This window comes from Gorilla gorilla, chromosome 6 (assembly GCF_029281585.2).
Source record: "Gorilla gorilla gorilla isolate KB3781 chromosome 6, NHGRI_mGorGor1-v2.1_pri, whole genome shotgun sequence".
Classification (NCBI taxonomy): Eukaryota; Metazoa; Chordata; class Mammalia; order Primates; family Hominidae; genus Gorilla; species Gorilla gorilla.
Window position 1 is genome coordinate 154,616,685 of NC_073230.2, and position 25,907 is coordinate 154,642,591.

The 25,907-nt window shown below is 37.0% G+C and overlaps 1 long non-coding RNA gene across 1 annotated transcript; it reads right to left on the minus strand.

The window, feature by feature from the left end:
• Positions 1 to 1,981: 1,981 nt before the first annotated feature.
• Positions 1,982 to 8,094, minus strand: LOC134758879 (uncharacterized). Its single transcript, XR_010134552.1, has 3 exons — positions 7,813 to 8,094; positions 4,569 to 4,683; positions 1,982 to 2,996 (listed from the first exon to the last, which is right to left on the minus strand). It is a non-coding gene; the product is annotated as an uncharacterized lncRNA (long non-coding RNA).
• Between the last annotated feature and the right edge of the window lie 17,813 nt (positions 8,095 to 25,907).

A 25,907-nucleotide genomic window follows, 5' to 3' on the forward strand; every position in this document is an offset into this window, starting at 1 on the left:
AACTCAGTAAACGTCTCCAGCATCAGTGGACTATCACTCACCCTCTCCAAGAAGGATTCCCTCTCAGCCTTGGGAAGGGAGCCTCTTTCCCTTGTTTGTTTCTTCCTTGCGTTCTCTCAGCCCTTTCATAATTAGCCATTAGTAGGTATTCCTCTGTTCCCAATTAATATTTTTTATATTAAAATTTTTCATATGTAAGTTACTGGTATGATTTATGTGTCCTGACTGGATTCTAACTGATGCAGAATTATGTATGAGAAAGTGTATGTAGAGTTTATCACCTGATAATCTCTGAAAGGTGGTACTTTAAAAGTAGTTTAGTCGGCCGGGCATGGTGGCTCATGCCTGTAATTCCAGCCCTTTGGGAGGCCAAGGCAGGCAGATAACGAGGTCAGGAGATCGAGACCATCCTGGCTAACATGGTGAAACCCCGTCTCTACTAAAAATACAAAAAATTAGCTGGGCATGGTGGCGGGGGCCTGTATTCACAGCTACTCGGGAGGCTGAGGCAGGAGAATCCCTTGAACCAGGGAGGCGGAGGTTGCAGTGAGTGGAGATCACACCACTGCACTCCAGCCTGTGGGACAGAGCAAGACTCCATCTCAAAAAAAAAAAAAAAAAAAAAAAAGCTAGTGATTTTTTGCTGACCTCCTTGTCAATGGAAAGTGGGATGCTAATAAACCATATGAACATGTCCGACTTTAGTATATTAGACCAAGTAATTCTCCAAAGTTGTTATATAAATTTGCACTGATTAGCAGTGTATTTGAATTTTCATTACATCCTTACAAAGACTTGTCATTGTGTGTCATCTTGGTCCTGGCAAATATGTAGTGGTATCTATTTATGGTTTTAATTTTTATTTCCATTAAGACTAATGAGATTGAACACATTTTCCTATACTTACTGGCCACGTGAATATCCTTTTAATCATTTTCTGTTCAAGTACCTTGCCCATTTTTCCTTTGGCATGGCTGCTTTTTTCTTATTCATTTATAAGAGTTCTTTATACATTCCCTAGACTATCTCCTTTCTTCGTAGTAGTCATTGCAATTATTTTTCTTCCAGTCTTTGGAGATACAATTTAGAATAATAAGAAAACTCATATGCTAAGAAATACATCAGAAATTAAGTTTAGAACACATACACACAGCTGTAATAATTAAAGAAAATAATATTATCTATGTGAGACTTGCTGTGTTCATGGTTTGGAAACCTACAACATGTAAAGACATCATCTTTCGCCAACATTATCTATAAATTCAATAAAGTATTGATCAAAATCTTGGCAGGTCTCTTTTAGAAATTGAAAAGCTAATTCCAAAATGTATATGGAAACCTGCCAATCTTGAAAAAGATACCAGATATGAAGACCTACTTTAAAGCCTCACTAGCTTAGACAGTGTGATTTTGGCATGAACAAATACAAATAGAGCAAGGAAAAACTACAGAGTTTAGTACCCAAGCCAGCACTCTTTTCCTCAGAGTAGTTTTCACAATTCCTAGAGATAACTGATTTGCAATTATTTGAACCTCTGTTTATATACAAATATTTGTTCTCCAAGCTTCGTCCAAATTCTGAACTCGTATTTTCTTCTAGTCTGTAATTTTCCCTAAATAAGATTCATTTAAGGCAGTTTCAAATAGTCCTTTGCATATGCCTATGACTCACAGCAAGGAATTTCTCTTTGAAGTCTACTGTGTAATATTTATTCCCAGAAGAATTTTCATAAATTTTATTACTTAAATTACTTTAAGACAAAATTTAGCATGCGCAATGTCCAAAATACAGTATATTCTCTCTACTCCCTTGCAAGTAAATTAATTCCCTTTTTAGTCACTGTGATACTTTGTCAGAGATTAGATTTGGTATCTTTCTGTTAGTTTAGAGGCATAATTGTAGTGATTAGGTGAGAGGAAGAAGCCGTTTTATAGGATTAGCAGTGTTCCTAATAAAAAAAAACATAGCATTTTGACAGACTTCTCTGTTTTCAATAAAGGACATTTTAATTTCCAGGGGCTAATGTTATAGAGAATATTACTGCCCATTCATAGAAAACAGCAGGAACCATTGTTAACAACATGCCTACTTCTGAAGACAATTGTTCGGATTTTGAGTTTACTTGAAAAGATCATGCCAGTTTTGGATGGCATTTCCCAACAGGAAAAATCAATAACTCTGTTACAACCATCACTCATATACAGGTCAATTTTGAATACATTTTATTTCCTGCTGATAGATGTAATTAATTATAAAAATAGTTTCACATTTCTCTTTATAACTAAAGGTGATGTACTGCTTAAATGATCTTAAAGGCATGAATTATCTTTTGAATATGCTAGATGGTTTTTAGAGTTTTTTTTTCTCAGCCAGTCTTCCCTTTTTCTTGTTTATGTTAAACTAAAGTGTTTGCATTATTAAAAAAAATAGGTTTTTTCTTCTTCTAAGGATCAAGTGTAGGAAGTAAAATGAAAGATGATCTATTCTGAATTACTTATGAAAAGTGAAAAGATTTTTTACTAATGTTATTGAAATCTGTATTTTATCAATAAGTTTTTAATTTATAAATAAAAGTTTATTACAGTTCATGCAAATATTTTATATTTGTGTTAAGATAGTTGTGACAAACTCCCATTATTAACCACTTTAGGTTTTGCTTCAACAGTTACAAGCTGAAATCTCAATCTTCTTACAGCACTGACAAAGAATGAATGAGGCAGAAACAGTTGAGGTTTTGCTTTCCCAGGGTGAATTGCAGGCAGTGTCTCAAGGAGAAGGTGGTTGTAAAAGGGCTTGGCCATTTCCATCCAGTGTGGGGCTCCCTTAATGGCTCATATTTACTTTAGAGCTCCCCTTTGGACAAACAGACTTTAGCCGGTCTTCACCATGGTTTAGTATTTCTGCCAAATCCTGTGTCTCCTCTGTGTTACTACTCTCCGATAAATATTTTGTACTCTTAACTTCATTTCAGCATGTACTTCTTAGAGAAATCAACCTGTGATAAGGTAATTTTTAAAATATATATAGAATTATATTACAAATCAGAAACAGAGACAAATTAAAATTCAATAATGCTACACTTTAATCTAGAAAAATACATTTAGCTAAGTCATCATAGTTACACTGATTGCTATGAATCCTGCTGAGCATCTTTAAAATGCTTATCATTAGTAGTTTTTAAAATGGGAGAAAAAAGGGAATTTTTCAAGGCAAAACACGTACATGCTGACTACACAATTTGCAATCAAACAGTGATTGTTACAATAGTGAGATAATAAGTGACCGCTGTTAAATATTACCTTTAATGTTGTCGATTGCTTTTTTGAGTAAATACTCTTTAGAAGAAAAGCAAGTTTATATCTTATTATCAGTAGAACAGTAAGTAATTGTATTAGTATGTTCTAGGAATGGTTGATGAAGGAAAGAAGAAAATTTCACGAATACTTGAATTATTAAAATAAGAAACTTACCAAAATTTTTGCTGATAGATTTGACATAACTTTTGCTCAGTGATAACTGTAAATATGGAACTAAATTTTAACTATACAAGCATGCTTAAATTTCACAACCTTTGATTTAATCACAGGGAATCAAATTCAGAAATTCTATAGATAAATCAGCATCTACTCCAACGTATTGTAATTATATACAGAATGTTAATTTGTATGATTCCTGATTTTGCCTCTTAATATGGATGTTATCTATAGCGTGGTCTTTAAAGTCAGCATTTTCAGAGATCTTCAAATACATAAAATATGTGAGATGCATATATAGCTTTATGAACACACTGCTGCTATTGTTTGAATGTGCCCGCCAAAAAGCATGTGTTGGAAACTTAATCCCCAATGCAACAGTATTGAGAGGTGGGACTTTCAAAGGAGATTAGGTCATGAGGGCGCTTCCTTCATGAATGGATTAAAGTTGTTATTGAGGGAGTGTGTTCCTTATTTTGAGAGTGGGTTTGTCATGACAGTGAGTTCAAGTTCAATTATATTGCTCTCTCTAATGTACTTTCTTCCCCTTCTGCCTTCTGCCATGGATGACACTGAAAGAAGTCCCTTGCCAGAAGCAGGGCCCTGGACTTTGGACTTCCCAGAATCCAAAACTGTAAGAAATCCACCTCTATTCTTTGTAAATTACCGAATCATAAGTATTCTGTTATAGCAACAAAAAATGGACTAAGTCATCGCTAACATAAAACTCTTCATTAGTTTGTTTTGAAAGAGTTTAAGAGAATCCCTGGTTAGATCCAGAGGTTATAGCCTACAACTATTACTGTTGTTCCCCTTCTACCTACCTATATTTTGAGTTCTACAGCACAGTACAGAGAAGTCATCCCAGGGAGCGCTAAATACTTAATGCTTTAATAATGTCAGAGTTGCTTGAACCAGAGCAACTCCATCTTGAATAGGGGCTGTGTAAAATGAGGCTAAGACCTACTGGGCTGCATTCCCAGGTGGTTAAGGCAGTGTGAGTCACAGGATGAGATAGGAGGTTGGCACAAGAACAGGTAATAAAGACCTTGCTGATAAAACAGTTTGCAGTAAAGAAGCCAGCTAAAACTCACCCAAACCAAGATGGTGATGAGAGTGACCTCTGGTTGTCCTCACTGCTACACTCCCAACCATCATTTTGACAGTTTACAAATGGCATGCCAGCGTCAGACAGTTATGCTGCATGGTCTAAAAAGGGGAGGCATGAATAATCCACCTCTTATTTAGCATATCAAGAAATAACCATAAACATGGGCAACCAGCAGCCCCCGGCTCTGCTCTGTCTATGAAGTAGTCATTCTTTTATTCCTTTACTTTCTTAATAAACTTGCTTTCACTTTACTCTATGGACTCGCTCTGAATTCTTTCTTGTATGAGTTCCAAGAACCCTCTCTTGGAGGTCTGAATCTGGACCCCTTTCCTGTAACAATGGGATTCCAAAAATTTGTACTTTAAGAGCGATGATTTCTCACAGCTAAAATACTTATTTTATCTTTGCAGGCCTTTAGGATTTACAGCTCCATCTCAGTTTTTCAACTTCTTAAATGCTCATTATAGTTTTCTACCACTTTCAAGAAGCTTCCTCCTGCAACACCAGGTAGCATTTATCTTTCTCCTAGCTAGTCTTAGAATTTATTGTTTACGATATATACTTTAGCATTTAATTATATTCAAGTTAATACTTTCTTGCTGTATTTTTAGATTTTTCTGTAATTTTTAAAGTACTCAGTGTGTTATTTTTCCTAAAATGTTGTAACTTTTTAGAGATGAACTATGACAAATATTTATTTTGTATCCATTTTTCCCCCAAAGTATTGTAACTTCTAGCAGGAATGATCCATGAGTATGTTTAAAGTTTTGTAACTCTTTTATTAAATTGAACTGAGAGCAAATCTATTGTGGATAATGCTGTTCTTGGTGTTATCTTCAGTTAATATGGCTGAATGAATGGAGTGAGCCATTCAGAGATAGTGCATTTCAAATGTGTTTGGTTTCCATTAATAAAATTCAATATAGATACGAGACTCACTCTATTGAAAAATCTGAAGATGCAATAAAAGAATAAAATAAAACATATCTATTTTATTTTATAGCTTTGGAATTTGGCCATAGCTTTATTAGGAGCTATAAAAAATGGGAGAGCATTTTCAATGTATAGTTTTCTTTAACTAGGATATAATTTGGTTTCTTTTTCTTGATTCCTCTTCATCTCCCAAAATTACATCAGTGAAACAAATCTGATGTCCTGCATTGCCACACCAGGTTTCATCTTTCAGACTGAAGGAGCCAAGAACATTTGTGTGGGCTTAGTGAAATAAAGATGGATATAATTTGTTTGGCTGTAACAGGTCTTTGTAGAATCTATTTGCTGAGCGTTAAAAATCTTCAGATACTGTTCTAAGTGTTAGTAAAGAGACCAGGGGTACTAAAGAATAGTGGTACTTGTACATAGTCTCTCAATTTTATATTTAAATACTAATGATGTGTACGTATTATTTACAGTTCACATCAATATTATATTTAATTCATTGATTTGTATTTTTGTGTAGTAGTTTATACAGATAAACATGTAACTTAAAAAATTATTCACACTTAACTTTAATTATGTGTGGATTTGTTTACATATTAAACAAATATTATTGAGTCCCTACTACCTGCCAAGCACTGTTCCAAACTTTTGGAATACAGTGGAAAATAAAAGAGAGGGAATAAAACTCTCTGTCTTCAGAGACTTTGATTGTTGAGTTCTTGAAAATCTAATGTTACAGACACTAGCATATAGTATTAATAGTTTTTATTAATATATAAATATGTAAAATTGACCTGTATAAGCAATCTTGTTGCCATACTACTCAAACAGTGCTAAATGTGAATTGTTTTAATCGTCACATAGACATGGCATTTAAAATCCACCTGGTAATAGTTGATGTTTTTTCTTCATGCCTACTATTTGTGGGTAACAGGTGAGTAGTATGTAAAAACACCATAGCATTCCACTGGCATCCATACCACATAAAAAGTACAAGATTTTCAAAAGAGATGATGGATGGATGGATGGATAGATAGATAGATAGATAGATAGATAGATAGATAGATAGATTCCACAATCACTGAAACATAAATATTTATATACTTATATAATCAACTGTGTGTGAATGTGTATCTTTGTGTCCCACAAGCTGATTGTATAGGAGCACAAATTAGAAACTAGGTGACTATCTCTCTTGGGAGACATCCCACTGATCACCACACAAGTATGCTGGCCTAAGGCATAACATTTTAAGAGAGCTGTGATTGCATACCTTCAGGCAAATAGGTGACAGACGCAATGAAAAAATAGATGGATTTATACAAATATTTCAAGAAAGTTGTCAGCTTTTCTTTTTTGCTGAGCAGCCTCAGGAAAAAATGGGAAATTACCAACTAAGATGGTGTTGTGAAAATCAACACAAAGGGAAACAAAGAGGGTCCTGCTAATCCGATAGCACACCCATCTAAACAACTGCATTAATGAGAAAGCAAGGTGCTCAATTGGGAGAGTGGTAGTGTATTTTGTAAGACATACCTTTCATGTTTAGATTTTAAATTAGCTATATTGGTTAGTTCTGTTTTCTAAGTCAAACAAAAATAATAGAATAATTGAGCTACCCAAAAAATAATTGTAAGGCATTTGGAGACAAGACAAGGTGATAATCCATTAGGGAGAGAAAATTTAACATTTTCTAGCTCTGCAGAAACAATGGATAGAAGACTAATTAGCAATTTAATACATTAATCAATATCTGAGTTCATTTTATATTGTCTTAAGATCAGTTGGTATCCTGTTCTTTCTTTTTAACATCCATAATATTTGACATCAGCCAACACTTGGACATGAGTTGGTTAATGCAATTTTTTCATAAGCAACGGTTATTAGTAATGTGCAAACTGCAAGAACAAAAACTGTCTTGGTTTTTTAGTGTCAGGCTGAGAAAAATGCTCAGTATAAAATTTCTGGATGATAAAGTAGTCTCAGGGATCTGTTGTGAGCTCTAGGGCATAATGCAATGGAAAGAGTTTAGGATTTGCCGTAACAATTTCAGGGCTCAGCAGCATATGTGCCACAGTTACTGGTTGTAGTATACTGTACAATGCTGCTTAAATGAAAATGGCTGTACATACTTCAGAATACTTTCTTTTTGTAAAAGTGAGCATTTTATTTTATTTAGGTAAACACTTACATAGAAAAGTGCACATATCATTAGCATAGAACTTGAAGAATTTTACAAATTGATTTTTCTAAAAATCAGTAACCAATTTTAGAAACAGAGTACTTACCAACATCCCAGAAGCCTTTCTTGTGATCCCTTCCAGTCTCTACCTTCTCCCAAGGTTAGCTTCTAAAAGTTTATTCACTTTTTATAATTAAAGTGAAATTTGTTCCACATAAAATCAATCACTTTAAAATGCACAATTCAGTGGCAATTGGTACATTCACAGTGCTGTACTACCACCACCTTTATCAGATGTCAAAATATTTTCATCACCCCCAGAGAAAACCTTGTATCCATGAAGTAGTCACTTCTCATTCTTCCCTCTCTCCAGTCCCTGATAAGTACTGGGACTGTTTTCTCTCACTGTGGATTTATCTATTCTGGATATTTCCAAGTTGTTTTCTGTCTCTGTAGATTTATCTATTCTGGATATTTCTCTCTGTTTTCTCTCTCTGTGGATTTATCTATTCTGGATATTTCCAAGCTGTTTTCTCTCTCTGTGGATTTATCTATTCTGGGTATTTCTCTCTGTTTTCTCTCTGTGTGGATTTATCTATTCTGGATATTTCCAAGCTGTTTTCTCTCTGTGTGGATTTATCTATTCTGGGTATTTCTCTGTTTTCTCTCTGTGTGGATTTATCTATTCTGGATATTTCCAAGCTGTTTTCTCTCTGTGTGGATTTATCTATTCTGGGTATTTCTCTCTGTTTTCTCTCTTTGTGGATTTATCTATTCTGGATATTTCCAAGCTGTTTTCTCTCTTTGTAGATTTATCTATTCTGGTTATTTCCCATGGACTCACACACTATGTGACCTTTCGTGTCTATCTTCTTTCAGTTAGCATGAAGCTTTTGAGGTTCATCCATGTTGTAGTATTTATCAGTGCGGCAGTCTTCCCTTTTCATATCTGAATAATATTCTATTATATATACAGCTGACTCTTGAACAACATAGGGGTTGGGGCACTGACCCCCTGTGCAGTCAAAAATCTGCATGTATCTTTTGACTCCCCACCAAATTAACAACTAATGAACTACTGTTGACTGAAAGCCTTACTGTTAACATAAACAGATGATTAACACATACTTTGTATATTGTATGTATTATACAACTGTATTCTTACAATAAAATAAGCTAGAAAGAAGACGAGCTATTAAGGCAATCATAAGAAAGAGAAAATATATTTACTATTCATTAAATAGAAGTGGATGATTATAAAGGTCTTTATTCTCATCTTCACATTGGGTAGGTTGAGTAGGAGTAGGAAAAGGAGAGGTTGGTCTTGTTGCATGGGTGACAGAGGCAGTAGAATAGCTGCACGTTAGTGGCTCTTGGAGTTCAAACATGTTGTTTAAGGGTAGACTGTATATATCTGTATGCCACATCTATTTATTTGTTGTAGTTATCTATTTATTTGTTATTGTTATCTATTTGTTGATGGCTATTTAGGTTGCTCCCATCTTTTGGCTATTGGGTATGGTGCTGCCATGAACATTTGTGTGCAAGTATTTTTTGAATCTATGTAACTAGTTCTTTTGGGTATATACCCATGAATAGAACTGCTGGGTGATATGGTAAATCTATATTTAACTTTTTGGAAAACTGCCAAACTATTTTCCACAGTAATTGCATTATTTTATATTTCTACCAACAATGCACAAGTGTTTAAAGTTCCTCACACTAACCAACACTTATTTTCTGTAGTTTTGTTGTTGTTATTGCTATCCTAAAGAGTATAAAGTGCTAAGTTATTGTAGTTTTGATTTGCACTTCCCCAATGACTAATGACATTGAGTATCATTTTATTTGCTTGTTTGCCCTTTGCATATGTTTCTTGGAGAAATTTATATTTAAGTCTTTTGTCTATTTTTAATTAAGTTGTTTGTGTATAGTTGTTTATATATCTAGATATATCTAGATCTTTATATCTAGATCTATCTAGAAATATCTAGTATCTAGATATATCTAGTTCTTTATATATCTAGATACTAGTCTCTCATCAGATATATAATATGAAAATATTTTCCCCATTTTGTAGGCTCTATTTTCTCTTTCTTGGTAATGTTCTTTAATTCACAAAGTTTTTAAATGTGATGAAGTCCAATTTTTCAGTGATTTTTTTGTTTGTACTTTTGATGTCATATCAGAAAATCTTGTACCAAATCAAAGGTCATAAAAGTTTACTTGTATGTTTTCTTTTAAATGTTTTATAATTTGATTCTATATTTAAGTTACCAGTCTATTTTGAGTTAATTTTGTATATTGTGTGTGGGCACATATCTATATTTTTCATATATGGTTATGTAGTTGTTTGTCCCATCACCATTTTTTGAAGAAACTATCTTTTCCCCATTGAATTCTCATGGCATATTTGCTAGAATCTATTGGCCATTTATGTATGGGTATATTTCTGAACTTTTAATTCTATTCCATTGATCTATACAGTACATCCATCCTTGTTCAAGTACCACACTGTTTGAATTTCTGTAGCTTTGTAATAAAAATGTTGATATTAGAAAGAATATGTCCTCCAGCTTTGTTCTTCTTGTTCAGTATTTCTTTAGCTATTTGGGTCTTCTTGCAATTTCATGTGAATCTGAGGATTGACTCTTTCATTTCTGCAAAGAGAAAAACTTATTGAGATTTTGATTGGAATTTCAGTAACCTGTAGGCCACTTTAAGTAGCATTGCCATCTTAATAATAAATCTTCTAACTCATAAATATATGTTGCCTTTCCACTTATTTAGATCATTAATTCTTTTCAAAGTTGTTTTGCAATTTTCAGTGTAACAGTTTTGCACATCCTTGGTCAAGTTTATTCCTAGAAATTTCGCTCTTTTGGATGTAATTGAAAAAGGAATTGTTTTCTCGATGTTATTTTCAAGTTGTTTTATTGTTACAGTTTAAACATACAACTGAATTTTATGTGTTGATTTTGTACATTCTATCTTTGCTAAATTTTGTTTATTAGGTGCAATCATTTGTGAAGGTTTTTTTTGGTGGACTCTTTAGAAATTACTGCTGATTTTTAATTCAGTAGATTATTTTGACTATTTTCGAGCAATAGGTAAATATAGCCTTTTTGAATTTAATCTTACATGTTTGGCATTTTTGTTGAATATTATATTTTTGAGATTCATCCTATTCCCCTATTCTTTTCTATTTTTTCAGATTGTTACCTTAATTGCTGTATATTTTACATTGCTTCAATATATCCCAATTTATTTATCTAACCTATTGTTGATGTCCTTAAATGGACATATCGTTTTAAGATAATGCTATGTATCAAAATTTCCTTTAAAGTTGCACATTTTGTGCTTTGTGAAATTGTCAATTCCTATGTTATGGGGATGTACTCTATGGATCCTGGGAAGTAATAATTCTGTGGTAGGCTGAATAATGGCACCCAAATACAGTCATCCTCTAATCCATAGAACCCATGAATATTACCTTCTGTGGCAAAAGGGACTTTTCGTATGTGATTAAGTTAAATATATTCAGGTTGGGAGATTACATTTGAATTATGTAATCTCTCATAGAGTTGAATAAACAGTGTGGACCCTAAATGTAGTCACAGTGTCCTGACAGGAACCATACAAAGAGAGATTTGATGAAAGTACCAGATATAATGACAGAAGCAAGAAGTTGGGCTAATTTGAGAAAAGAAACATGAGCCAAGGAGTTCAAGCAGCATCTAGAAACAAGAAAAGGCAGGAATAAAAGATTCTATTCCTAGAGCTTCCTGAAAGAACCAGCCCACCAACACTTTCTCAGTCAAACTGATTTTAGACTTCTGGCTCCCACTTTAACAGGACATATCGCGTCTGTATCTCCAATTCCAATCCTGCACCTAATCATCCTCAAAATGTTAAGAGTACAGCGATCTGAAAAATGACTTTGAGTCTTTTTGGGAAATAACTGAATTCTTCCTCTTGAGGTCTTGGCCACCTCTTCTTTGAATAGGTAATAAGATTCCAAACTAACCAAGGTCTGGGATTTAGAAATCTTTCTGATTCTTGTTTACCTCTTTACCTTCTTTCCATCAGCACTCTTATTAGCTGTCCATCTGTTTTGCCTAGTAATGTCATGTTCTATTGACTACCTTCTCAACTCTCAGTGTAGCAGAGCTGGTCACATTGGCTATGTGGAGGCTTCAGATGGGCTCAAAAACACAGACTCTCATTTACCAAGTTTAACATAAAAGCTTCTAACTCTGGATTTCTAATCTAACAGTAGCAGAGATTAAAACTGACCCTCTAATATTTAGATCTTACTCAAAGACCAACAGTCTTTTTGGTAGCAAGCTTGTTATATTGGATATCTTGTATCCTGATAGGTTCACAGGTTTATTAAAAATATATGCTTATTTATAAAATGGGTTTAACATTTCTGCCTGCAAAGCTTGAGCCAAAATCATTATCTGGATCTTAAGGGGTAACTGAACTATAGGTATTAGAATCCACATAACATCTGACCAAAGACTCAGTTCATAGTGAAGGATGTGTGGGAGTGGGCCCATTACCATGAGATATTTTTTGTATCACATATTTCACTATTTAGAAACTGTAGTCTGGTAGATAATTGGAATAATCTTCTAAAGGTACAGCTGAAGCATTAGCAAGAATGGAGTGCCATTGTCTCTATGGCATTGTGTCCCCAGTGGGAAGAATGCACAGGTAGTAGAACTAACATGTGAAAGCTGGGGTGGTCCCAATTATCATCATTAACAATGTGCCAATGGGAGACTTCGTGCTTTCCATCTTCACAGTTCTGGGTTCTGCAGGGTTACATGTCCTGGTCACCAGAAGGTGGTAAGCTGTTATCAGGGAATATAACCAGGATTTCATTGTGCAACAAGCTCTGGCTGCTGAAAGAAAGGTCACAATCATGTAAGAAGTAATTAGCCCTGAATGCAGAAAGAAGTAGGGCTACTGCTGCATATGGCGGTAGGGGGGAAAACAATGGGTGTTCTTGGTACTCCCTGTCATGGCTGTGACTGTAAATGCACAAGTGCAAGAAATCTAGTCAGATAAAATCATGTGTTCCAGGGTTACAGATGCCTCAGAAATAAAAACTTTGGGTCATATCATATGGTATTTACCATATGACTGACACATACCAACTGACACAAGTAGAAGTAATAGGATAAGTTGAGTGGAATTCAGAGTGGACAGTGGAAAAGGGAGAATTTGGCTGGGGGGGTGTGTAGGGTTTTTTAAAGAATTGATTCACATGATTATGGAGGCCAGCAAGCCCAAAATCTGCAGCACGGACTGGCAGTCTGGATAACTGAGAGCCCATGCCTCAGTTCAAATCCAAAGGCTCACTGCTGGCCGAATTCCTTCTTCTCAGGGGAGGTCAGTCTGTGTTCTATTAAAGCCTTCAGCTGGTTAGATGAGGTCCACTGATATTTTGGAAGTCAATCTTCTTTATTCAAAATTTACCATGTTGATATCATCCTGAATAAAACACCATCACAGACAATTATCCACAATAATGTTTAACTATCAAAAGGTCTCATTCCCAATCAACCTCTTGGTTCTAAATCTATTTTGTTATCTTCCAAGAGGACCAAGTCAAAACCAAAAAAACAATAAAAATGATTATTATTGGTAAGTGTTCTGTAAGCATAGGTAAAATCATCATAACTATTCCTAGAGAGAGACAACAAAAGGTGATGATAGCCGTACAAATTTATGTTAGCGTTACTAATACTGGCAATTAAAAATAACTGGGAATTAGAGACAAAATGTGGAAAAGAAAGGTGAGACAGCCAAGTAAAAAGGTCTCCCCAGAGAACCTCCAACTGGCCTGTGCACTGGGAAAAGCTATGGAAGTTCACACCATTTGCAGAGGGGAGGAGCCCAGCCTTTTGAGTTCCTATGTGGTGGGGTGAGAGCTGGTTAACAGGCTTCCCTGTCACTTTTAGCAAAATTTTTCCCTTTTTCATTTTTGCCCAATAAATTCCATTTTTCTCACCCTTCTATGTGTCCATGAACCTAATCTTTCCACGTCATCTGACAAGAACCTGGTTTTTAACTGAACTAAGGAGAAAGTCCTGAAACATTTTGGCACCCAGCATGGGACTTGAGAAAGGGTTAGTGAGACGCAAACCAAAAAAATCTTTTTCTCTTTTGCTTCTAAGCCTCTTTTCCCTCGGACTTCTTCTGAGGGTAAACTATGCTGCCACTGTCCATTGCTCCTGGGGGTCATGAATGTTGACCTCAGTCCAACCCAGTCTTTCCATGGCTGTTTCCTTCCTTTTTCAGGACAGATGGGTGAGCAGTGGCTCTCCACCACCCTCCCCTCCCTGCCAGGGCTGGGACACATGACACAACGGCCCCTGCAACTATCTGGTGTTTCCCACCACACGCTTGGGGGTCTCCCTCTCCCCAGTCCTGGGAATTCAGCTCCATCCCAGAGCAATTAAGCTTTTCTTCCTGGTAAAGGAACCACTTGCATAAGACTAAGAAGTTCATCCCAAGGCATCTTTTTCTCTACCCTGTCAGCAGGTAACTTTTAAATGAGTTTTTTCCTTTGGAAGACATTTTGGTGGGCCAAGAATGATTGGGACCATGGTTCACATTCTCTGTAGAGTTTTAATTTTAATTGTGAAAAAGGATTTGTGAAGCTGGTCTCAAGGTGTAGCCAACCTCCTGTGCTTTGCATGTCTTTCTGTATGGTCCATAGCAAACTTTGATGCAGGCCTCCATCTTGTTTTACATCCTGGGGGCGTGGCCTGTAACCCCGTTGCAGGGCTTTGTTTAGCCTCTGTATTAGTCTGTTTACAGGCTGCTGATAAAGACATACCTGAGACTGGGAAGAAAAAGAGATTTAACGGACTTACAGTTCCACATGGCTAGGGAGGCTTCAGAATCATGGTGGCAGGTGAAAGGCACTTCTTACATGGCAGTGGCAAGAGAAAAATGAAGGAGAGGCAAAAGCGGAAACCCTTGATAACCCCATCAGATCTCATGAGACTTATTCACTGTCACAAGAATAGCACTGGAAAGATCGGCCCCATGATTTAATTACCTCCCCCTGGGTCCCTCTCAAAACACATGGCAATTCTGGGAGATACAATTCAAATTGAGATTTGGATAGGGACACAGCTAAACCCTGTCAGCTTCTGTGCATCCAGGATTCAGTTCTGGCTTAGAAAATCAGTCCTATCTGGTCTGATATCTGCATGACCTTTTGCTATTTGTTGATTTCCTTCCCCTTCATGAACAGGCAGAAATATTGACAACTTGTTGGGTAATAAGGGAGATAAAAGGATTTTCTTAAGAAGCTCTCAGCTTAATTAGAAGTAGATATCCAAGTTATAGTTATATGTAAAAAGCCTCTATGTTTTCTTTTTATTGGACCTTGTTTTGCTGGAAAAAGGATTTTTTTCAGTCAACGGTATTATTTTTCTCAATTTTTCCTTGCCAATTTTACTGCACACATGAGAGTGGAGAGACCTTTGGTTTCCTCATGGAACCCCCAAAATTAAAAGCAGATAGAGCCCTCTCCCCATGATCAAACATCTTATGGCAACTGTTTTAAATGTTTTAAATTAGATTAAATTCTTCTGCCTGTCTGTGTAGTTGTATATGTGTTGTGTATGTGATGTCTATAAAAAGAGCCCTAATTAATTTGGCATAAAGGAAGACAAGTGCTTGGATCAAATATTTTTTAAGGGGAATATAAAAGCTGTGGTACCTTTCAATTCATGTGACTTTAATCCTTGGGAAATAAAAACAGCCTTAAAGATTATTGGTAAAATGCAGGTGTCATCAAAATATAAATAGGTGGACTAATTTTTGCAGGTCAGATGCAAGGTTTATAAGTGTTTTGAGGTTATAAACTGCTTTTTGGTTTTTGAGAACTGTTCAACTTGGTAAGGCTGGGGGACATATGAAATTAACCACAACCTTAATTATGCTACAAGGAGTCAAACTTTGGCTGCACCTAGCACACAATCAAAACACTTACTAGGGTTTACATTAAAGTTAAAAATTACTAAAAGTAGCCATTATGACATGCAATTGAGACTCCTGGAAATAGATTTACATGTGAGGTGTGTAAGATCAGTAAAATGTGTTTTTAATAAAAGATTATCAGAAGGCATAAAAATGTGAATACTGGCCGGGCACGGTTGCTTACGCCTGTAATCCCAGCACTTTGGGACACCAAGGAGGGTGGATGACAAGGTCAGGAGATTGAGACCATCATGGCTCACACGGTGAAACCCCATCTCTACTAAAAATAAAATAAAATAAATTAGCTGGGCATGGTGGCACGCACCTGTAGTCCCAGCTACTCCAGAGGCTGAGGCAGGAGAATTGCTTGAACCTGGGAGGTGGAGGCTTCGGTGAGCTGGGAGCGCACCACTGCACTCAAGCCTGGGTGACACAGTGAGACTTCATCTAAAAAAAGAAAAGTGTAAATACTTGCCTAGGGTTTAAAAAATATTTTAAATTAGAAAAGATAAAGCTAAAAGTTCAAACAAGTGGTGGAAGGATTGTAAAAACTAATCTTGCAAATATTCTGTGTGTGAAAATATTGACTAAATTCAAAAGGGTATTATATGTTTTTTCTGTAAATTGAGCATTAAAATAAAAGCACAAGGTACTCTTAAAAGGCACTAATCTGCTCTTTAGAAAAATTTGTAAAGGGTTTAAAAGGGTTTTTTTGCTTTTTAAATTTTTCTTGGTCATTATTTTGGCAAAAGAAATAACTTATGGTAATCTGGAATTTTATTTCATGGCACCAAGTGTTTCACAACTCTACCATATTTAACAGGCTTCCAAAAATCAAACTTCAGTTTCAAAATTGTCTTTGCTCACACCTGGCTTTTCAGATACTTCAGGAGGGCCCCTGGAGAATCCAGAAAAGATAGGTAAACAGAATTATATAACATGTTTAGGTACATGGGGTTGCCAAAATGGTGTTCAATGTTCTTTAGGCTTTATTTTGGTGAATAATATTAATATAGTGAATAATATTAATATAGTGAATAATATTAATATATGTTCTAAAATTTTGTGGGATTTCCAAAATTCTAATGTCTGAGTATGTGCTATCAATCATAATTGAGGTTGTTATGTTAAGTTATTGTAAACCACGGAGATAACCAAACTTCTTTGTCAATTGTGTTTCTAACTGTAACTACCATGGACATTTTGTTATTCACAGACAATTGTTTTCTTGTTTGGATCCTTTTAAAAAGATGGTTTATAATAAACTGTAGAACATTGGCAGGTGCTCTCAAACATGGATTTCTGATAACTTTGAAGGTTATAACATTGGAATAAAGAAAAAATATACAGGACTCATGAAGAGCTGAAATGTTCAAGAATATCAAGCAAAATAAGAGTTATCTAAATGGACTGAACTCAGAAAGCCAAAGCAATCTTTTTGACATTTGTTTGGAACATTACTGATCCTGTTTTGTTTTTCAGAGTCAAAAAAACTTATTTTGAACAATTTATGGCCTTTAATAATTAAGTAAGTTATACTCCTGTGAACAAAATTTGGATCATGTTTTTTTTTGTCTGCCTGGTTCCTCTAAAATTTGAAAACTAAATGTGAGCATTCTTAACTTATGGCAATAGAGTTGTTTGCCATGAGTGCAGTAAGAATCTATTTTTCTTTTGTAACAGGACACAATTGGAGAAACTGGTTGTTTTACCAAGGCTATGACTGGAAGGGTATGCTTCCCTTTAGGGAGTCAAGCTCAACTTGCAGAGCTGACAAAAGCCACTTGGGGAAAAAACAACCTCATACCTTAGCCTATACAGTCCCTATATGGGGTTTCTGACCCATAGTCAGTAAAGAATGTCACTTTCTAAGAGGCTCAGGAACTCCAAATTTTTCTTGAGATCTTAAGAGGAGAGGATCACACAACTCTCAGGTATGGGAGGATACAAACCCATGGCTGGGCTCTGCTTTAAGAGGTCTTATCTGAGATTCCCTGTGGAACAGTGTTCCATCAAAGCCAATCTAAAAGGCCTATGTAGAGATAATTATTCTTGCTGCACTTCGTGCAAATAATCAGGCCAAGTACAAGACTAAAATCTGTTCTGCAAACAACTCAGTCCTATCATGGTATCTTTTTTTAGCAAAAATGAGGGCTGGAGACAGAGAAATTTTGTTTCAGAGCTTATTATACAGGTGTCATTAAATTCTAAACTCATTGGCTGTTTTTAAGTTTTTGCCTACACTTTATACTAACCCTGCTTATCCCTGTGAACCAACCAGCAAACTCTGGCTGCAGCTCAGAAGGAACAAGAGGGATGGGTAATGCAAAAATCTGGATCAATATTCTTGTTCTGAGAAATTATCCTGCAGATCCTGCCAGATGATGGGAATAAATAGGGTGCCATAATCTGGAGGTTTCCTTTTTGGGAAAGTAAGACCAAGGGAGCTAACCAAAGTCAAGCACCATGCACCCAAATCTTAGTAAGAATAACTATAGCCACCAGTTATCTCTGTGTCACAAGACATCTTTTTCTCTCTCTTATTGGAAGAGGACTCAATTCCACAGCTTCAGCGTAGCATTTGGCTTATGATAAGTAGGCTATGCAATCCCCCGAGACACTTTTTTGTCTCAAACTCAATTCCAAGATTTGGGTCAGAGCCCTAGGAAAGAAAACTGGATCTGAGGTATCCAGAGGCAGATGATAATGATAGTTACAGGCATTGCACAGTTGAGTATAGCTGATTCCTGCCAATTAAGCCAAGCTTCTCGTTTCACGGATAAAGGCCACACTCATATCCATGGCATAAATGAGGTCTAGGGAATTCAAGGCTGCTGGCAGCAGGTGAGATAGGGTGTACGTGAGTAAGAGCAGATACGCCCACCCGTTAACATGAGTGAAAATTGCTTTAACACCCATAGGTGGCACCCTGTCGAGGTTGCCAGGAACCGAGGATACAAGGAGGGAGGAAAGAAAAAGGAGTGCCTCACTTTCCCTCCGTCACATACCCCAGGTATTTGTTAGGGGAAAAAAAGGAACCAGGGATGCCTGTTCTCCTCTTTCTAGATGGGTAGCCATTCATCCAGTCTGTACCCCTTTTGAATGCATCTTGAACCTCTGGGACTCCTTTGAAAAAACACCTTCTTTTTTCCTTTGCCTCTTCTGTCTTCTCTTCACAGATAGGTAATTGTGTCTCCATACTAAGGGACATTCTCCTCAGATGCAGCCTTCAATCTGGAAAGGGTTAATTTCCCAAACCTTAAGCTGGTTGGCTTAGGATTGGGCTCAGGGGAAGGGAACCCAGAAGCATGATATGCCAGCAAAAGGATCAAAGTTTTTGTTTTTTTTTTTAACCAATCGGGCCTTTGGCCTCCCTCTCCCTGTGTAAACTGGTAAAAGGCCTGGGGATCTTTGAGCTGTCCTCACCTCGCCCTTGTTTCATTTTGATACATGTTTTCTAATAATCCAGTTAGTCACTTCTGACTTTCAGGCCATCAGGTTCCAAAGGGTCATGCAACTGGAGCTTTGGACAATGGCCCCTTTTGCCTGAGATCCTTAAATAGGCCTCTTAGAGAACTATGACTGCTGTTTTCTCAGAACAGTGCCCCTTGTAAGCAGGAAGCAGTTAAGATTGGTCTTTGTCCTTATCCTTGTTTGTACTTCTTTAGAGTGGGGAATGAGACAGCCAAGCAGAAAGGGCTCCCCAGAGAACCTCTAACGGGTCTTGCCCTGGGAGAATGGGGTGGAGCCAGGGAAGTTCACACCGTTTGCAGAGGAGAGAAGCCTGGCTTCATGCATTCCTGCATGGTGAGGCAGAAGCCAGTTAACAGGCTTCCCTCTCACTCTGCTGAAAGTTTTTCTCTTTTTCCATTTTTGCCCAATAAATTCCTTTTTTCTCACCCTTCTAGGTGTCCACAAACCTAATATTTTCTGGTCATGTGACAAGAACCTGGTTTTTAGCTGAACTAAGGAGAAAGTCCTGCAATAGAGGAAACCTAACTGCTTTTATAAAAGCAAACAATAATAAAAAAAAAACACCCTTCAGACTTAAACAATTAAGTTATAAATTCTGACTGCCATTACTAAATCAATGGTCTTCTGCCTCTCTTACATCTGACAAGATTGATGGCTTTATTTTCTAAGATGTGTTTCTATTTTCAAGACTAACCATGTTATTTATTATTTCTTGAATTTAATTTTTAGAGAGCAGTTTTACCCCATTTATCTAAATTTACCCCTCAGTTCTGACCAGATTGGTAAGAAGAGCTGGGGACGGTGATGAGAACAGTCATCAGGCAGGCAGAATCATATGAAAAGCTTTCCAGGAATGGGTGGAGATGGCTTTCTGTTTTCCTTCTGTTGTTGCTGTCGTGGTGGTAAGAACACTTAACTTGAGATCTACCTTCTTAACAAATTCATAAGTACACAATACGCTATTGTTAAATACAAGCACAAGATTGTACAGCAAATCTCTAGAACTTGCTCATCTTACATAGCTGAATCTTGAAAGCCACTGAAGATCAACCCTCCACCATTTCCCCTCAGCCCTAGCACTGCCAACTGCCCTATTACTCTGTTTCCCTGAGTTGGATTAGTTTACATATCTGATGGAAGAGGAATCGTGCAGTATTTGTAGAATGGTTTGGAGATTGGTTTATATTACTTAACATGGGGTCCTCCAGGTTTATCCATGCTGTCGCATGTAGCAGGATTTCTTTTATTTTTAAAGCTGAACAATATTTTATTGTAGGTATATACAACATCTTGTTTATCCACTTATTCTATTGATAGATATTCATGCTGTTTCCATATCTTGGCTGTTGTGAACAATACTACAATAAACAGGAGTGTACATATCTCTTTGATATTTTCTTTTTTATTATTTTGGATATATACCCAAAAGTTGGATTACTGGATCCCACAGTAATTTTATTTAAAATTTTTTAGGAAACTGCATAATATTTTCCATAGCAGCTGTACAATTTGTCATTCCTATCAACAGTGTATAAGGATTCCAATTTCTCCTCATCCTCATTAAAACTTGGTATCTTTTTAAAACAGTAGCCATTATAACACATGAAAAGTGTTATCTTACTGTGGTTTTGATTTGCATTTCCCTGATAATTAGTGATGTAGAGCATTTTTCTCATGTCTGTTGGTTATTTGTATGTATTCTTCAGAGAAATGTCTATTCAAATATTTTGCCAATTTTTAAATCAAGTTATTTTGTTGTTATTGAGTTGCAGAAATTTGTAGTGTATTTTGGATATTAACACAAATATCCAAATATTTGTTTACAAACATTTTCTTCCATTCTGTAGGTTGCCTTTTCACTTTGTTGATTGCTTTCTATGGTGTACAGAAGCTTTTTAGTTTGAAGTGTTGAAGTAGCCCTATTTGTCTATTTTTGCCTTTGTTTCTTGTACTTTTGTGATCATAACCAGAAAGTCATTACCAAAATCAATGTCATAAGACTTTTTCCCTGTTTTCTTCTAAGAGTTTTGCAATTTCAGCTCTTACATTTACATCTTTAATCCATTTGGAGTTGATTTCTGTGTAAGTTATTAGGGCACATTTTATTCTTTTGCATGTGAATATCCAGTATCTAAATATTTGTTGAAAGGATTATCCTTTTCCCATTGCATGTTCTGGGCTCCTTGTTGAAGATCATTGGCTATGGAGTGCAGTAAATAATGCATTGGGCTTTCAGAAGCTTGCTGTGTTCTAAGCATAGAAAGAACATTCCCTCTAGTGTACAGACGTACCATAATTACATAGGATATTTTGTAATATTACATAGAAGACAAAAATATTACGTAATTACATAGAAGAGAAAAACTAAGAAATGACCTAGGTAAATGATCTGCAACAACTTTCCCCCACTTCTCATTTTACCAACTCTGATTAAAAAGTTACAGCTAGGAAAACATCCACTCTATTAATATAATTATAATGTTCCTCTTTATGCCATTTAAATCTTCTTATTAAATGTACAAAAATGACACTTTTTTCATGCAAAAATATAATGTTATAAAAGATATACCTTAAAAAGTGGAAGTCTTTCATCATCCATCTCCCAGAAATAACTACATACATCAATGAACTGTATATTATTCAAGAATTGTATTTATGTGGCAATATAATTTGCATTAATATCTAATTTTATCCAGAAATGAGGACATAAATATATGTATTACTTTACAGCACTTAACTAAAACATACAGGACAATTTGTTTCATGTTAGAAAATGTAAATTTTAAAATTATTTTTTATGAATTTATAATATTTCTACACGTCGATAGAATGCAGTTCCTAAATATAATTTATTATGATGTATGTGCTAGTTGTTTTATATTTCTGGTTTTGTACTTTTACGAACATTTTTGCTTAGAAGCCTTAAAATGTGTGGATGGCCTCATGACTGTGTGGTGGTGCTAGTGCAAAAGTCTTGCTGTTTCTTCTATATATTATCCACATTTGGTTGCTGTATCTGAGGGAGTTGTACCCAATTGCTTCAATGGCCTCTATTGTAATTATCATAATAATCCAAAACATAGAGAAATCCAGGAGAATGCCTAGAGCCAAACCTCTGCTTGATGCCAGAGATCACTGTTCCCCAGTTCAGTGCTAGTACTCAAATTTATTAAAATTTAATTGAGTCTTTTTATCTACCTCATGGTGATAATCCTGGCAATTATGATGACAGGGACTATTTATTGAGTACCTAATATATTAGTATCATATTTTAATTAAATATTTTTACTTTCTTAACATGACAAACCAATGAAGGGATCTATTACTAACTCAATTTTACAAAATAAAAATATGAAGATAGAAGAAACTAATGCTGTTGTTCAGGATTAAATAATTAGGAAGTGGTAATACTGTGATACAAGCCAATAAAATTAGAATTGATAAAAAGTAAAACTTTAGGCATATTGATAGTTGTAGAGCTCCACAAGCAATCCCAAAATACTGCATACTATTTTCACTTACCTTTACTATGTTTCACTGGGAGATTTCTTACATTAATTCCCAGATTGTCGGTTGAGACCAAATTATATTTGTTTGGTTAGAGAATTTGACAAGCACATAAATAATTCAAAATATTTCAGTTAATAGCATAGCAATGTATAAAGAATTATGAGGCCAAAAGAAGAAAGATCATATTTTATTGAGCCTAGAAAAGTACACACAGTAGTTATACAATATCTTACAAATCAATACTGGGGAGATCAGGAAACACTCATGATAAAGCAATGGTGTTAGCACCACATTAGTATGTTCCAAAAATTCCTGGCAACTCTGGAATGGAAATGTGGTTTGGATTGTGGTGTTGAGACCAGTTACACTGAAAGACAGAGAATCAAATGATCCTAAGGATCTAGAATTACAAATAAAAAATTCTAACTAGCATTTGGAGAAATACAGGATTTTAAAATCCAAATGAATAGGGAATTCCAAGCAAACCCAACTTACTGAGGGCTAATATTAAATACTAAAAAAGGGTATTATAACAGAGGAAGTTGAAGAATTGTAAAAATCTCAGAAAATTATTACTAGACTGGGCAGGGTAGAAACTGATGCTAGAACTATGTCCGGAATTGGTGGGTTCTTGGTCTCACTGACTTTAAGAATGAAGCTGTGGACCGTCGCGGTGAGTGTTACAGTTAAGGCGGTGTGTCCGGAGTTTGTGCCTTCTGATGTTTGGATGTGTTTGGAGTTTCTTCCTTCTGGTGGGTTCGTGGTCTCCCTGGCTTCAGGAGTGAAGCTGCAGACCTTCACCATGAGTATTACAGCTCTTAAGGAAGCACATCTGGAGTTGTTCCTTCCTCCCGGTGGGTTCGTAGTCTCGCTGGCCTCAGGAGAGAAGCTGCAGACCTTAGCGGTGAGTGTTACAGCTCATAAAGGCAGTGTGAACCCAAAGAGTGAGCAGCAGCAAGACTTACTGCAAAGAGCAAAAGAACAAAACCTCCACAGTGTAGAAGGGGACCCGAGCAAGTTGCCATTACTGGCTCTGGCAGCCTGCTTTTATTCTCTTATCTGGCCCCACCCACATCCTGCTGATTGGTCCATTTTACAGAGAGCTGATTGGTCTGTTTTACAGAGAGCTGATTGGTCCGTTTTGACAGGGTGCAGATAGGTGTATTTACAATCCCTTAGCTAGACATAAAGGTTCTTCAAGTCCCCACCAGAGTAGTTAGGTACAGAGTATCCATTGGTGCATTCACAAACCCTGAGCTAGACACAGGGTGCTGATTGGTGTGTTTACAAACCTTGAGCTAGATACAGAGTGCCCATTGGTGTATTTACAATCCCTTAGACATGAAGGTTCTCCAAGTCCCCACCAGACTCAGGAGCCCAGCTAGCTTCACCCAGTGGATCCCGCACCGGGGCCGCAGGTGGAGCTGCTTGCCAGTCCCGCGCCCTGTGTCGGCACTCCTCAGCCATTGGGTGGTCGATGGGACTGGGCGCCTTGTAGCAGGGGGTGGCGCTCGTCGGGGAGGCTCCAGCGGCGCAGGAGCCCACGGTGTGGTGGGCGGCTCAGGCATGGCGGGCTGCAAGTCTGGAGCCCTGCACCGCTGGGAGGCAGCTAAGGCCCGGCAAGAAGTCCAGCACAGCAGCTGCGGGCCCAGGTGCTAAGCCCCTCACTGCCGCGGGCGGGGCCGGCCGGCCGCTCCAAGTGCGGGGCCCGCGGAGCCCACGCCCACCCGGAACTCGCGCTGGCTGGCAAGCACCGCGCGCAGCCCCGGTTCCCGCCCGTGCTTCTCCCTCCATACCTCCCTGCATGCTGATAGAGCCGGCTCCGGCCTTGGCCAGCCCAGAAAGGGGCTCCCAGAGTGCAGCGGCGGGCTGAAGGGCTCCTCAAGCGCGGCCAGAGTGGGCGCCAAGGCCGAGGAGGCGCCCAGAGCGAGCGAGGGCTGTGAGGGCTGCCAGCATGCTGTCACCTCTCAGAAAAATGGTTATATACTGAAACTGTAGGAACAGCAAAGAGATTAAAGATCAAGTAAAGAGCAACAAAGGTAAGTAGGAAAACTCTGTTTCATTTCAGGAGAGAATATATGCTCTGATTGGTTTATTCATTATTTATTTCATTTGTCAATGCACATTGCTGTGCTACTTAGCGGCATACAATAGTTAACTGCATTTAAACAAGATAAATAAGCGAATTCTAAAATAAATGAAAATGCAATAAATGCTATCATTGAATAAGTATAGAGATTCTGCCAGCACATAGCAACAGGATATCAAGTTGGGTCTAAGAAAAAAACCCACAGGTATTGATATTTACAACGATGTTTGAAATATAAAACCTAGGAAAGGGAGGGGAGTGAAAACAAGTGCATTGAAGTTAGTATAATCATGGAGGCAAGCAGGCAAGTTGGAGTTCAGCATACTGAACACCCTATGCAGCAGAAGTCAAGCGCAGCTGATTCTGAAAATTACCTGGAACATATTTAGATACACAGACTATAAGATTTCTGATTTTTAATGTTCAGAATTGGTGTCTTGGAGAATATACATTTTAATAACCCCCAACCCACCTTTTCTGATGTAGTTAGTCACCTCCTCGGTGCATAGAACCACACTCTGGAAGTTCCATTGCACAGAAATTAACAATTTAGGGCCAAGCATAAACGGATCAAGGACAGAGTAGCTGTAAAACTAAGTCAGTCTGGAACTTTGAGCAGCCAAAGCATAGGAAGGTGAACAGAGCAGGTGTAAGGAGGTCCCTGGGAGCCTCTCCAGTACTGACTGTCAGGCTCAGGCTGCTTTGTATAAGGTGTCAGTTCTATAACCTGGGTATCAATTAAAATAAGAGCAGATTTTGCAGAAAAGACAATCAATGCCTTTAAGGTGTGTTTTACCTGAATGTAACTGGAGGCTATTTCAAATTAGCAGAGGCATAAAAACGGAAAAAATTACAACGGATAAGGACACAGTAGGCTTTTTGAGTATCCAGTTAAAATGAATGCAGCTGCAACTGTTTGTGGAGATGCTGACAGGGTGACATGAATCACTAACTTGCGTGTTTGGGCTAAGTAATAGGGAATGGAAGAATTGACTTGATTAAAGTTGTATTGCCATTGGAATGTTGGTGTGAGATTAGTTTCGGTCATTTCACTTGTGATGGAATTAACCAGCTGATGTGACTCAAGATAGATTGCATCTCAATGTCTTATAGTTTACACA